At 30.4% G+C, this 12,295-nt stretch overlaps 1 long non-coding RNA gene and 1 pseudogene across 1 annotated transcript; one reads left to right on the top strand and one right to left on the bottom strand.

The window, feature by feature from the left end:
- Window positions 1-1,142: 1,142 nt before the first annotated feature.
- LOC146998070 (uncharacterized) lies at window positions 1,143-3,749 on the bottom strand. Its single transcript, XR_015040014.1, has 2 exons — window positions 3,539-3,749; window positions 1,143-1,338 (listed from the first exon to the last, which is right to left on the bottom strand). It is a non-coding gene; the product is annotated as an uncharacterized LOC146998070 (long non-coding RNA).
- Window positions 3,750-6,957: 3,208 nt separating this feature from the next.
- LOC146998069 (uncharacterized) lies at window positions 6,958-8,163 on the top strand (annotated as a pseudogene).
- Window positions 8,164-12,295: the final 4,132 nt, after the last annotated feature.

Below are 12,295 nucleotides of genomic sequence, written 5' to 3'. Positions count from 1 at the left end.
TGCATTCATAGTTACATTTTTGCTATCTTCCTTATGTTATGCTTTCCTGCCTATGGTATCTTCAGTGTAAAAAAACATGTTTTACAGTTGAAATCTAAACTGTGAAAGTAACAAACGTATTTAGTGTTACTGATAATGTCCTCTATTAATTATCGTATTTCTGCAGACATCCATGGAAATTACTAATTGGATATGTTACGAATTATATATATATATATATATAAATATATATTTATATATATATATACGTATATAAATATGTATATATATATATATATATATATACATATATATATACATATATAAATATGTATATATATATATATATATATATACATATATATATACATATATAAATATGTATATATATATATTCAACTCTTCAATGCAAGTCAGCATTTATTTGAAAGGGTTTATAAAATAAATTTTTTATTTTGGAATGTATCTATACTTTCGTTTTGTGAATGTTTCCTTCATTTTTACTAAATTACTGATAAATTTAAGCTTGCATTAACATTCTTATATTTTACTCCTGGTTCAAAATAACCTATTGAATCTGTAAAGTATATAATATAAAAAACTTTTCAAGCATTTCAAAACTCCTGGAACTATTGAGATTTACTATTTAAGAAGTAATAGCACAACGATAAAAACGATATGTCTTCTACAGCTTGTAGTCCCTGCTAAAAATGCCCCGCAGAAACCCATAAAAATATTTTACGGGGAATTGGCCTATGGGTAATCCGTACAGTACTGCGGGTACTTGTAGGCCAAATCCCCGCAAAAACCAACTGACTAAAACTCATAAAACTTACGGGTACCTCAGAAAACTTACGGGTACCCCTAAGCCAAATACCCGTAAAAGCCCATAGCCAGAAACCAATAGGACTTTATGCATATCCATAGGCCAAATCTCCATAAAAAAACATAGCATCCTGAACCCGGTACTGATAACAGAAGAGTACCAACAAATTTCATACGGCAAATTGCAACTGCTACTCTAATATTATTCTTATTGTGAAATTTAGATTTAAAGCTAATGCAACAAAAGAACACTTAATAGTTCATATCATAGCACATAATTACAAACAAAAATGTATTTTATCAAATTCAGTGAACACAATAATACAGATCAAAACAAGTGCAAAATTATATATTTATTATACAGATATACAAATTCCATATAAAGAAGCAAATTCAGTGTTTTTTTTATCCTAATGATTGTAGCAATTTTTTCAGCAATCATTGGTCTTATTTTGCTTATTTTGTTTGTCCTGAATAGTATTTCTTCAGGAGTTATCTTGAGATTTTTCTTTTTCAACCGTTGGATAAAAAGTTCTGAAAATTAAAAGCTTGACATGAATACAACAGTTAAAGTTTTAACAGTAAAACTATACATGTATTAAAAATATGAATTTATTTAAATTCAACAAATATTCTCTATTCGTATAAAGAAAATATAAAATTCTCTATACGTTTAAAGCAAATATTTATTAAGTATTTCAATAAGAAATATAAAAGGGACAGGAAAGCAACATCATATTCGCACATATTATCAACATAGGTTTAATGCTAATTTGTTAACTGCAGACGCCAAAGTTCTGCAAAATATTTTTTACACATGACGTCTTTTCCTTTGTTTTAGATATTAGGTTCAATTTTATAAGATGTACGAAATTTTTAGCCAAGCCCAAAAGAATTGCATATATAACATCACATGTTATCCGGGTTTTAGAAAGATAATAATCCAACCAAAATTACAAAAAAAAAATTTGATGTTTATCTATCCCCATTTAGATACCGATAAATGGCAAAGATCACATGCCAGGTTCATATCAAGTACTTTGATCTTTAAAAATTACCTCCCTAAAGAGTACATTATTTTCTGGACCGCTTAGAATAGACTGAAGGGTACCTGTAGCTCAAAATAGCCAGAAGCCAGTAGAACTTTATGCATATTCATAGGCCAAATCTCCATAAAAACATAACTGTATGGGTAACAATACGATAAATCCCAGGAAAAACTACAATTGTATGGGTATACTCACATGCAAATTTCCGAAAACCAGTAGAATCCTTAAGGGTATTAATAGGGGTACGTATGGGTAGTAATTTGTATTATTGTGAAGCTGTTGTTTTATTTATCATCAAGTTGTTGTTTCGTTTATCGCCAATTTGGTGCTTAATTTATGGTACCCTAAGGGTCAAAGTTGATTGAAAGGTATCCTTTGTTTTATCGCAAAGTTGTTTCATTTATCGCCAAATTGTTTCGTTTATCGCCAAGTTGTTGTTTTATTTATGGTAATCTGAGTAGTTGAATGTTCCGTAACCTAGAATTGGGTGCTCCTTTGACTTTTTAAGTGAAAATATATCGATGTGTACATGGACAAAGTTAAGGGAATGCATAATGCGAAGTCTGTGCAATTCTCTGATTTTTTTTTTTTTTAAGTAAAAATAGGTTGACGTGTACATGGATAAAGTCAAGGGAATGCGCAATGCCTAGTTTGTACAATTCTGTGATATTGTTTTAAGTAAAAATAGGTCAATGCGCACATGGATACCGATTTTGTGCAATTCTTTGACCTTGTTATTTTGTCTTTGTGTAGCGGTGATTTTTGTACACAAAGCCAAAATAACAAGTCAAAAAATTGCACAAACTCGCTATCCACGTACCACCAAAAATCGCCAATTTTCGGCAAGGAGTACCCGTACCTTTACCTCTGGACCCCTTATATAAATATAAAATAAATATATATGTTGTTTGAAAATTGAAATACTTCAGATAATTTTTGTTTTTCCCCCCCTAAAAAAAGACATACAGGATTAATGAAGTGATCAAATAATGATCAACTTGTAAAGCTTCTAAAACTCTTACATAACTGCCCATGATGTAGAATAAATTTACATAACACTTCAACCAATAACAATCTCTAATTTATATGATTAAACTTAATATTTAACTTGTTAAAATAAAGCTAAACCAAAACCCAATCCTTCCTAATAGACCTCGTGGACCAAGAGGCATGGCCTCTTGGATATATCACAAAAATGTTTAATTGACATCCGAGCTAACATCTTTAATTCAACTGTTTCTTAATGTATAATTCTCACATATATTTTTATAAACTACTTGCTTTTGAAAGATGATGCTTTGCCTAAAAAAGATTTAGCAATGAGCTAATTAATTTTCACGACAAATATTAAATATAAAAAAATCCAGATCATTGTAATATGTGATAATTCTAGAATATTTAACAATAACTTTCAGAATTAAATAAATCTCTCTCTTTATAAATTCAACGTTTTATTAAAAATCACAGTCATTTAACTGTGATAATTTGAATTTTTATAGCGTGCCAAAGGGGTCCATAATATGCAGTCATCTTACATATCCAAATAGAAAATTAAAAAAGTATATATTTATATAAATTAACATAAATTCAATGAATCATCTTCCTCATATTAAAATAACTTATTTTAGTTTTAGTAATAAATAATTTAATTTATCAAATGTTAACATACATGAATTAGTTCTTACCTCTCAAATAACCAAGCTTAACTATACATAATGATGGCTTTGCATCCAAATGATTCTTAGAATTGCACGGTCTTTCAGTTACACTGGACTATGCCAGTTCTTCTTCACCAAAAACACACAAAATTAATTTTTTTATGTATCTTCTGTCTCCAGCACTTCCTTCTTTTACACCCGAATAATCCAATTTTAGTTTCTCGTCTGGATCTGTGAAATGATTCTAAAACAAAGAGGAGAGTAGGATTCTGGGTAAATCTATGTTTTAGAAAAATATTAAAATATATACAGTACAAAGTCCTAAATCATCAGGACTTCGATTCCAGAAATTTACAGATTTTTATGACCAACTTAAAATTAGTAAGATGACATGTAGAAATTTTATTAATATATATATATATACTTTATTAATATTTCTTTAAGAAAGAGGTATTTTGCATAAAGTTTTTTTGGTACTTCCTCATTATAGCAGACCAGAAAATTTAATCGCTAATTAACCGAGTTGTAGCATGTAGGGAGGTACAAGAACACATGGCAATCTCGGTTGATTAGCGATTTAATAAGGGGGGCCGCTATAGTAAAGAAGTACCTTTTTTTCAGAACTACCACAGCGAGATATTAAAATGCGAGTCAGAACCAGTATAGCAATATTTTCCAGATTTAAAACCACATTGCTCTTACTCAAAGGCTGAAAGTGCAGCTAATGTTAATACAGTATCAGTGTATTGTCATTGACCATGTAGGAATTTGTTATCAGGGATAAAAATAGCTTTTAGAGCACATCTGATTTCATCTCAATTCATACACATTGCATGGGGGGGATTCTAAACGAAACTTTGTTTGGCTAACAGTCCAGATATTAAATCATTCTGGATACTAGATACCAGACTTTGAATTTTGTACTATATTGTAGTTTAACTTCTTTACTGAAATTTTTTAAATCTACATATAATTTAATTTTTCGTATCACACTTCACACACTTTTTATATACTCGTGTGAAGAATAAGAGAATTTGAAAATTATATTTATTTTTACGAAAAGTGCTGAAACAGAGGTACTAATTATGCAAATATTAATATTAGAATACTTAGCATTAAAAAGCAACATAGTTTTATATATCAGCTTATCATGATAATTTAAATTACAGTTAAGAATGAAGTACAAATAAAACTTACATTATTTTCGTCTTGTGTAAAGCTTTTTTCTGAACAATCTGTTTTTTACTCTGTATTTTCCTTAGAAATTTCTACGTCCTTTTCAATTTCTGTACTTATTGGAGGTCGATTTGCAATTTTTGAATTGAATCATTTTTCCACTTCACAACTATCGGAGCTTTTTCGTCCTGCACTTCTCTTTGCTTCATTATCAAGTCTCTTTATGAGCTCTTTTTGTAAATTGATATTTAGTTTTAAAAGTGTTTCACAATGCTGCTCTAATTTTTAAAGGCATTCTTCAAATCATCATATTTTTTTGATAATTTTTCATATGCCTCATCATTGTTTTCAATCCCTATATTTTTCAGAATAATTAGTTCATCAGTATTACTATTACTATATTTTCTCTTCTTGGTATTTTCCAACAAATTAATAATTGTGGGCCTTTTGCTACCTTTCAGTGTATCAGTTTTATTTTTTATCTGTAAAAGAGAAAAAAAAACAAATCTGATAAATTATTATTCTTAAGTATTAGTAGGGAAAGAGCAATGCAACAAAGCATTAACAAAATTCTTAAAACCACACTCAATTTATAAGAAATTCTTAACTAATGATTTTTCAAAATATGCATGCATATTTAAAAATATACATATCTCTCTTTCTATATATATATATAAACATACATATGTATAAGCGATATGTAAATAATCATTTGTATAAATTCAAACATAAACTATATTTCTGAATATTTAAGCTATATTTATTAATATCAAGACATTAATCAAGAGCTTGAATATTTCCTAGCAGGAAAGTCATGGATGCCACATATTCTGTTGCGAAATTTACCACATGAGAAAATTGCTCGTTAATTGAGACCAGCACTTTTTAAGAAACAAGTAAATAATAAATGTTTATTAATAGGCATATATCTGAAACTTTCTTACATTCAGCTGGCACTTTGTAGGAATCTCATTTTCAGATGATTCCTTCACACGTCCCCCTTCTTTTGATTCAATGGCCTGTGCAAGTTCATCTGCAGTTTCTGTAGTAAATTAAATTGTAGTAAATTCTACTTAATCTCACATGATTAAACTACTAAACAGATTATAGTACAATTAAATAATACATTATTTTATAAGCTTTACTAGTCATCACTATACAACTGAACTGTTTTATATTCACATAGATCAAAGAATGCAGTATATCACATGGATCAAAGAAAGTTTTAAGTTAGAAATGAAAATAGTGAGGACCCTTTTACTAGCTATCTCAGATTATTCTAATTAGTTAAAAGAAAAAACGAAATTTTAAGTTCTTTACCCATAGATTAAATAATGGAAAAATAACAACAACAACAATAAAAAAAGGCTGAACAAATCTTACCTTCAATTAGAAGAAGTTTCGCATTATAATAGGCAGGCACAGGTGTTCTATTATCTCTTCGAATTTCTACTTCTTTGTCCACAGTGCATATTTTACCCTGCTCCTTCAAAAGCCGGTCTGGAGTGTCATCTGATCTTGGACTCCAGAAAACTTCATATATTTTTTGCGGATTGTATTTTACGTTAAAGTTCTTTATAAAAGCAGAAGGAAATATCGTTACCACCTTGTCACATCAGTATTTTACGAGGGCAAACATGAACAATTCAAACAGCAGATTTTCAAAGTAATTAATATAAATGAAAATTTCCTCCTTGTTGATGCAACATGACGAAAAACTCGTATTTAAAAAAAAAATAATTGTATAATTTGTACGCCTTCAGTAAGTTACACTGAATTTCATCTTTCACTTCATTTATTAAATGACCTATTTTTTAATTAATGTGTCTTATTACGAAGATATCTATATCAGTGCTACAAATTATTTACCCGAATGCTCATTTCTTTTAATTGTCATCGGGCAGAAAGACTCATTTCTATAGTCTATTTAATCAGTGTGTCTGCGAAGTAACAGCGAGTATAAATAGCAAATGTAATAGCGATTGAAAAAAGTGTTACGTAAAATGGCGTTTAGCCTCAAGCGTTAGAAGACTTATTTAGAATACAGTTCAGCGAATTCTGTACCGAAGAGAACAGCAAACAAGTATAAACAGTGTGATGCGACTACATCAGATTTCAATTTGAATTCTCAAGATGTATCTTTTAGTTCTGATCCCACAGAAAAAAGTAAAACAAATATTTTAGTACATCAGATTTATCTAAGGAATCCAGTTCTTCAGAAAACGAATATGCGACAGAATGTAATATGGACGATGATCAGAATTTTCGTGATGATTCGGATCTATTCAGAAAAACTTTTTCGGGGGGTTAAAATTACTAGATTTGAAGTTTTATTATTGCTTTTGAATTTTTTGTTGCGTCATGGATTAAGCGGTGTAGCTATTGTGGATTTAATTAAACTTATCAACATAATTTTTGAAAATGAGGTAAGACCTCCAAGTTTATATTTATTTAAAAACGTATTTGCATCAAAAATTGTACCTGAAACTCACTATTATTGTTTCAACTGCAAAATTTATTTAGGAAATAACGATAAGTGTAAAACTTTAAGCACTTCTCTATCTTGCAATCATTCATTCAATAGTAATGATTTCTTTATAATTATACCTTTGACTAGCCAGATTAAGTGTATACTGGAAGAGCCAGGAATTTTTGAAGCAATAAATAGGCTAAAAAAATATCCCTCATGATTCAGAATAAGATTCTGAAATTCTTTGTGATTTAACAAGTGGTGTAACATGCAACGGAACTAAAATGAAAAGGTGATATAGATAAAATGAAAAGGTGATATAGATTAAGTGATAAAGATTTGACAATTACATTCAATTGTGATGGATTACCAATTTTTAAATCTGTAAAAAATTCTGTATGGCCAATCCACTTTAGAATAAACGAATTGCCATTAAAAAAGTGTTTTCAATCGTACGGTACCGTTGTTGCTGGATTGTGGTTTGGTAATCAAGAACCAGTAATGGTTATCTTTTAACTACTTTCATTCTGGAAGCAAATGAATTGTATGAGAATGGAATAAATTTTATCAATGATGGCATTCAAGAAAATATCAAGGTTTTATTAACATCCTGTGTAGCAGATAGTGCAACGAAGGTTGCAATACAAAATGTAAAACAGTTTAATGGTAGATATGGATGTCCATATTGTTATCATCCTGCATCTTTGATAGGAAGCCAAATAAAATATAAAGCTGAGATGTTTAGACAAATGAAGAAATAAAAGATATGTTGATAAAAGATATGGAAACTGCTGAAGTTTTAGGAAAAGAAAAGAGAGGAGTAAAAGGCTTAAGCTTACTCTATGTACTTCCTTATTTTGATATAGTCAATGGCTTTCAAATTGATTACATGCATTGTTGAATATTAGGCGTAACAAAACTTCTAGCAAACTTGTGGACAAGTTCTTATAATTACTTATCAGATTACTATTTGGATAAGAAAAAAGTTAATATAATAAATATATGATTAAGAATAGTGAAGGTTCCACGATCAGTAAGTAGACATCCAAGACCATTTTCTGATATGTTTCATTTTAAAGCTAATGAATGGAGGAACTGGTTATTACATTACAGTGGTCAATGTTTGAAATCTGTGTTACCATTAAAATACTTTAGACATTTTAATTATCTTGTATTTGCAGTATATATTTTATTACAATCATCTATATCAAAATCTGAAATTGAGATTACCAATTGTTATTTGACAAATTTTGTTTTTTAATTTGAATCATTGTATGGTGAAGTAAATATTAAATTTCAATGTGCATTTACTTCTTCACCTCAGTAAATGCGTAAGTATTTGGGGACCTTTATGGATATATTATGCATTTCTCTTTGAATCAGGGAATGGAAATTTAATTAAATTAGTGAAAGGTACTAAAGGAATTTTGAAACAGATTGCTACGCTGATTCGTTCTTCCAGTTCTGAAAACACCTTTCAGCACGTAAGCACCAGGATATGTATCAATAATATCAAGAATGTTTAGTAACCTTTAAGGTAACCGACCTCATCCAAAGGGCTTTTTTAAAATGTTTCTTATATTACTGAATTTATGAGTTTTCTTTTAATTGGATTGCGTTCACACTTAAATATAATCAATACAAAAGTGATAAAAATACATTATTTTGTAAATTATGCAAGAAACTGAACATTTTAGATCAAATTAACAAAAACATCAACCATCGCTGACAAGAAAATAATGTTGATAAAAACATATTTTTGACTTAATGTTATATACTATACTAACTATAAGTATACAGTAAAGTAGAAAAACTGAAAAATATTGATTTACTGGTAATATACGGTTAAATATGTTAGCCAACACTCAAAAATTAAAAACAATACATACACCATGGAAGGAAAATTGTTATAACTTATATTCTGTAATGTTAGTATATTAACTCCAATCATGCATAACAATGTATGAACACGTGTGCAAAATTTCAAGTAATTATATAAGGAACTTTTACAGTTAATTATGGTTGCTGTGAATATAAATCATAAGAAAAAATAAATAATTAAAAATCGCTTCTAAAGTTTTCATATTGACATTACAAGACCTATATACATAACTATTATATTAAAGTTGCAAAACAAAAATGAAAAATACATAGTAAATATATTTTGTCAGATTCTCCAGATATATTGGGATGTTAAAAAATAGTTAATTAAAAAATAACAAAAAAAAGGTGAAAATTGCATTTTAATTTGTCCTTTAAGCTTTGACTTCCGGTGGGAAAGACAGTAACTTCCGGTTTATCGTCTGTCAGAAAAAATTGGTACATCTCTACTTTTAATAAACATGTCAAGAAACGAAAAGATGTTTTCGATAGCTATCACAAAAAGCTTTGTAACTCTTCCTTGTATTTTTTAGTTCTTTCATGTAAGCTTTCAATAATAAAAAATTATAAGTCGGATTTACTGGTAAGAGTACTACTTTTTGTTCTCTTTTGCATTTGGTTCTTGAACTTTACTAAAGCTCCTGCAGCTTGCTTAAATTTGCACTAGATGTCACTACTTAAATGATTCTAAGTATACATCATCTGCTTTATACATAAAAAAAGTGCTGGAACATTATTGCTTGCCTTCATGGTATTTCAATTTTACTGGCCTGCAGTGTAACACTTTCTGAATATAAATAAAGAATTTGTGATACAGAGCTTTTAGAGATATATTCATCATTAATATTTTTTCATACGTTCGATGGCAATATTTCGTAGTATTCACAGATCACAATCTTTTTATTTTCGTCCTATGACAAAAACAGAATAAATCAGTACCTCGTCAGATTCGTCAATTTATCAGGTTCAGTGTTTCTCCTTACTTGCTTGGGGAAAATTCCAGAACCTGACTCGGAACAGGGAGCTTACTAAAGCTATGTTCAATAAATGTGGGAAGTAGACAAGATACACAGGAAGGGTATACGAAACCCTTTATTTTTCACTCTTTACAATAATTTCCGGACTTCGGAATACAGAGACCAACCACTTGTGGTCTGAACGTAAGAATATAAAAAATATTAACTAAACTCTAACTTAACTTTGGAATAATAAACAAGGGCCTACGTGGAAGATTGGCCGTATATTAACAGGAAGCCGTATGTAGTACAGAGAACTGTTAACACTACAATACGTTTAAAATTATTAAGAGGATTAAACCTCTGGCCTCGAAGGCAACCAGCAGCCGAGTAAAAACTGCTAAGGCAAGCGGCCTGCTTGTACTAACTCCTTCCTCTCTCTTGCTTGGCAAAAAGCCACAAATTAAGTACTTGGCGTTCGCCAGACAAATTTGCATAAATAAGTTAAAGCTTTTAATTCTGGCCGGAAGTAGAAAATAAGAAGTGATAGTAAAGATTTAAAATAAAATAAACGTTAGTAAAACTTAAGATCCTTACAAATTAAAGTTTATATCACAATTCACTACCGATTTCAAATATGTTTCTGGAACTAATAATGTAGTAGCAGATGATTTTTAGAGAACTTCAGAAATCTCAAATTGATTATGATGAAATGGATCGTATTCAAGAAAATAATAGCGTGTTGCAAACCCTTCTCAAATCCGATCTGGTTTCCTTTTAACGCAATTAAACATTTTTGCAACAAACCTTCCAATTTATTCAGATATATCTTCAAAATCGATTCCGTTAAGAATTACCGATTTCAAGCTTTTGAAACGTCACACAACCTGTCTCATCCGCGTATAAAAGCAACTACAAACTTAATATAAACTCTATTTACATAGAAATAACTTAACAGTAATGAAAAGAATTGATGCACAAATTGTTTAATGTGCCAAAAGTCTAGAATCTATAGGCACACTAAATGTCGTCTTAGTACATTTAAGTCACTTGATGCCATGTTCATCCACATAGACACAGAAATAACTGGCCGATTTCCGCATCAGAAGATTGCAGATACGTTTTAACTTCCATAGGTAGATTCAATAGATAGCCGGAAGCTATTCTAATGACTAACCAAACTGCTGGAACTGTAGCTGAGACTTTTTACTATGAATATATGCTATAAATGGAGTATCTAACATCAAAACGACTGATCGTGGTACCGACTTGAAAGGCGAGCCACTTAGATCACTTACAAAATTCCTAGGAACTCGGAAAACAAGACCTACGTCTTTCATCTAATTTGTAACTGCATGCATTGAAACTGCATTGAAAACTGAAATCATCCGTTAAACGTCATGCAAATCTTAGATACTGGGAAATTTTACCATCAGGTTTTGGTTGGAATTAACTCATGCATAAAAGAAGATATTGAATCATCGTCAGCTGAATAGTCTGAAACTACCAAGACAATTTCTCCACAATTCTTCTTCAAATCTGGTTTCTGCAAAATACTTTGTTGACAATCTTCGTCATCAACAGATGCAAATTTTTCGAATACGTCCATCTTCTTGGCACACTTTTAGCAACGTGTTCATTCATGATGATTTACTTGTAAATTCCCATGTCTTCTTATGATAAGATACTGTGCAAAAACCCTCAGAGCGACCACACCAGGGACCATTCAAAGTCAATCTAGGACTGAGATATTTTTCACAGTCGCTATAAATGACCGTAAATCTACAATATTTGTAGATCGCTTAACTCTTTCACGTTGAAGTCGGCGAAAACGCCTGACCATTCAGACATTGGCAGACCACCCGAATGCTTGAATCATTTTCTACCTGGAACGTTTCCCTAAAACTTTAATGTATGGTCAATTGCTGTCGGGCATTGTTAAATGCCATATCAGTCATTTTTTGAAGATACTAAGAGTAGTTCTGTTATTTGAACGCACCATCCTTCTGCTTCGTTTAGCGTCAATATTTAGCTATTGATGCTCCCAGGTGCAATCCTGCTTTAAGAGGAAACTGCACACAGTAGGGAAACTTTACAAAGTCCCAAGTGAGAAGTTATCGTTTCACTTATATAGGTTATTGCTAGCACTGAAACATTCTACTTGGCATGGGGAAAGAAAACCTATTCCAACAAAAATTCATATGTACGGGCGTTTCAGTTGTTTAAGTGAAACATATTTTCGCCTCTTTTGGTGCGAAATAGTTAAACCCTGAGTACATATTATCAGACCCTTGAGAGGGT

This window comes from Stegodyphus dumicola, chromosome 3 (genome assembly GCF_044657685.1).
Source record: "Stegodyphus dumicola isolate Sdum_Otavi_A_Nest chromosome 3, ASM4465768v1".
Lineage (NCBI taxonomy): Eukaryota > Metazoa > Arthropoda > Arachnida > Araneae > Eresidae > Stegodyphus > Stegodyphus dumicola.
This window is presented reverse-complemented; position numbering and strand designations above follow the sequence as displayed.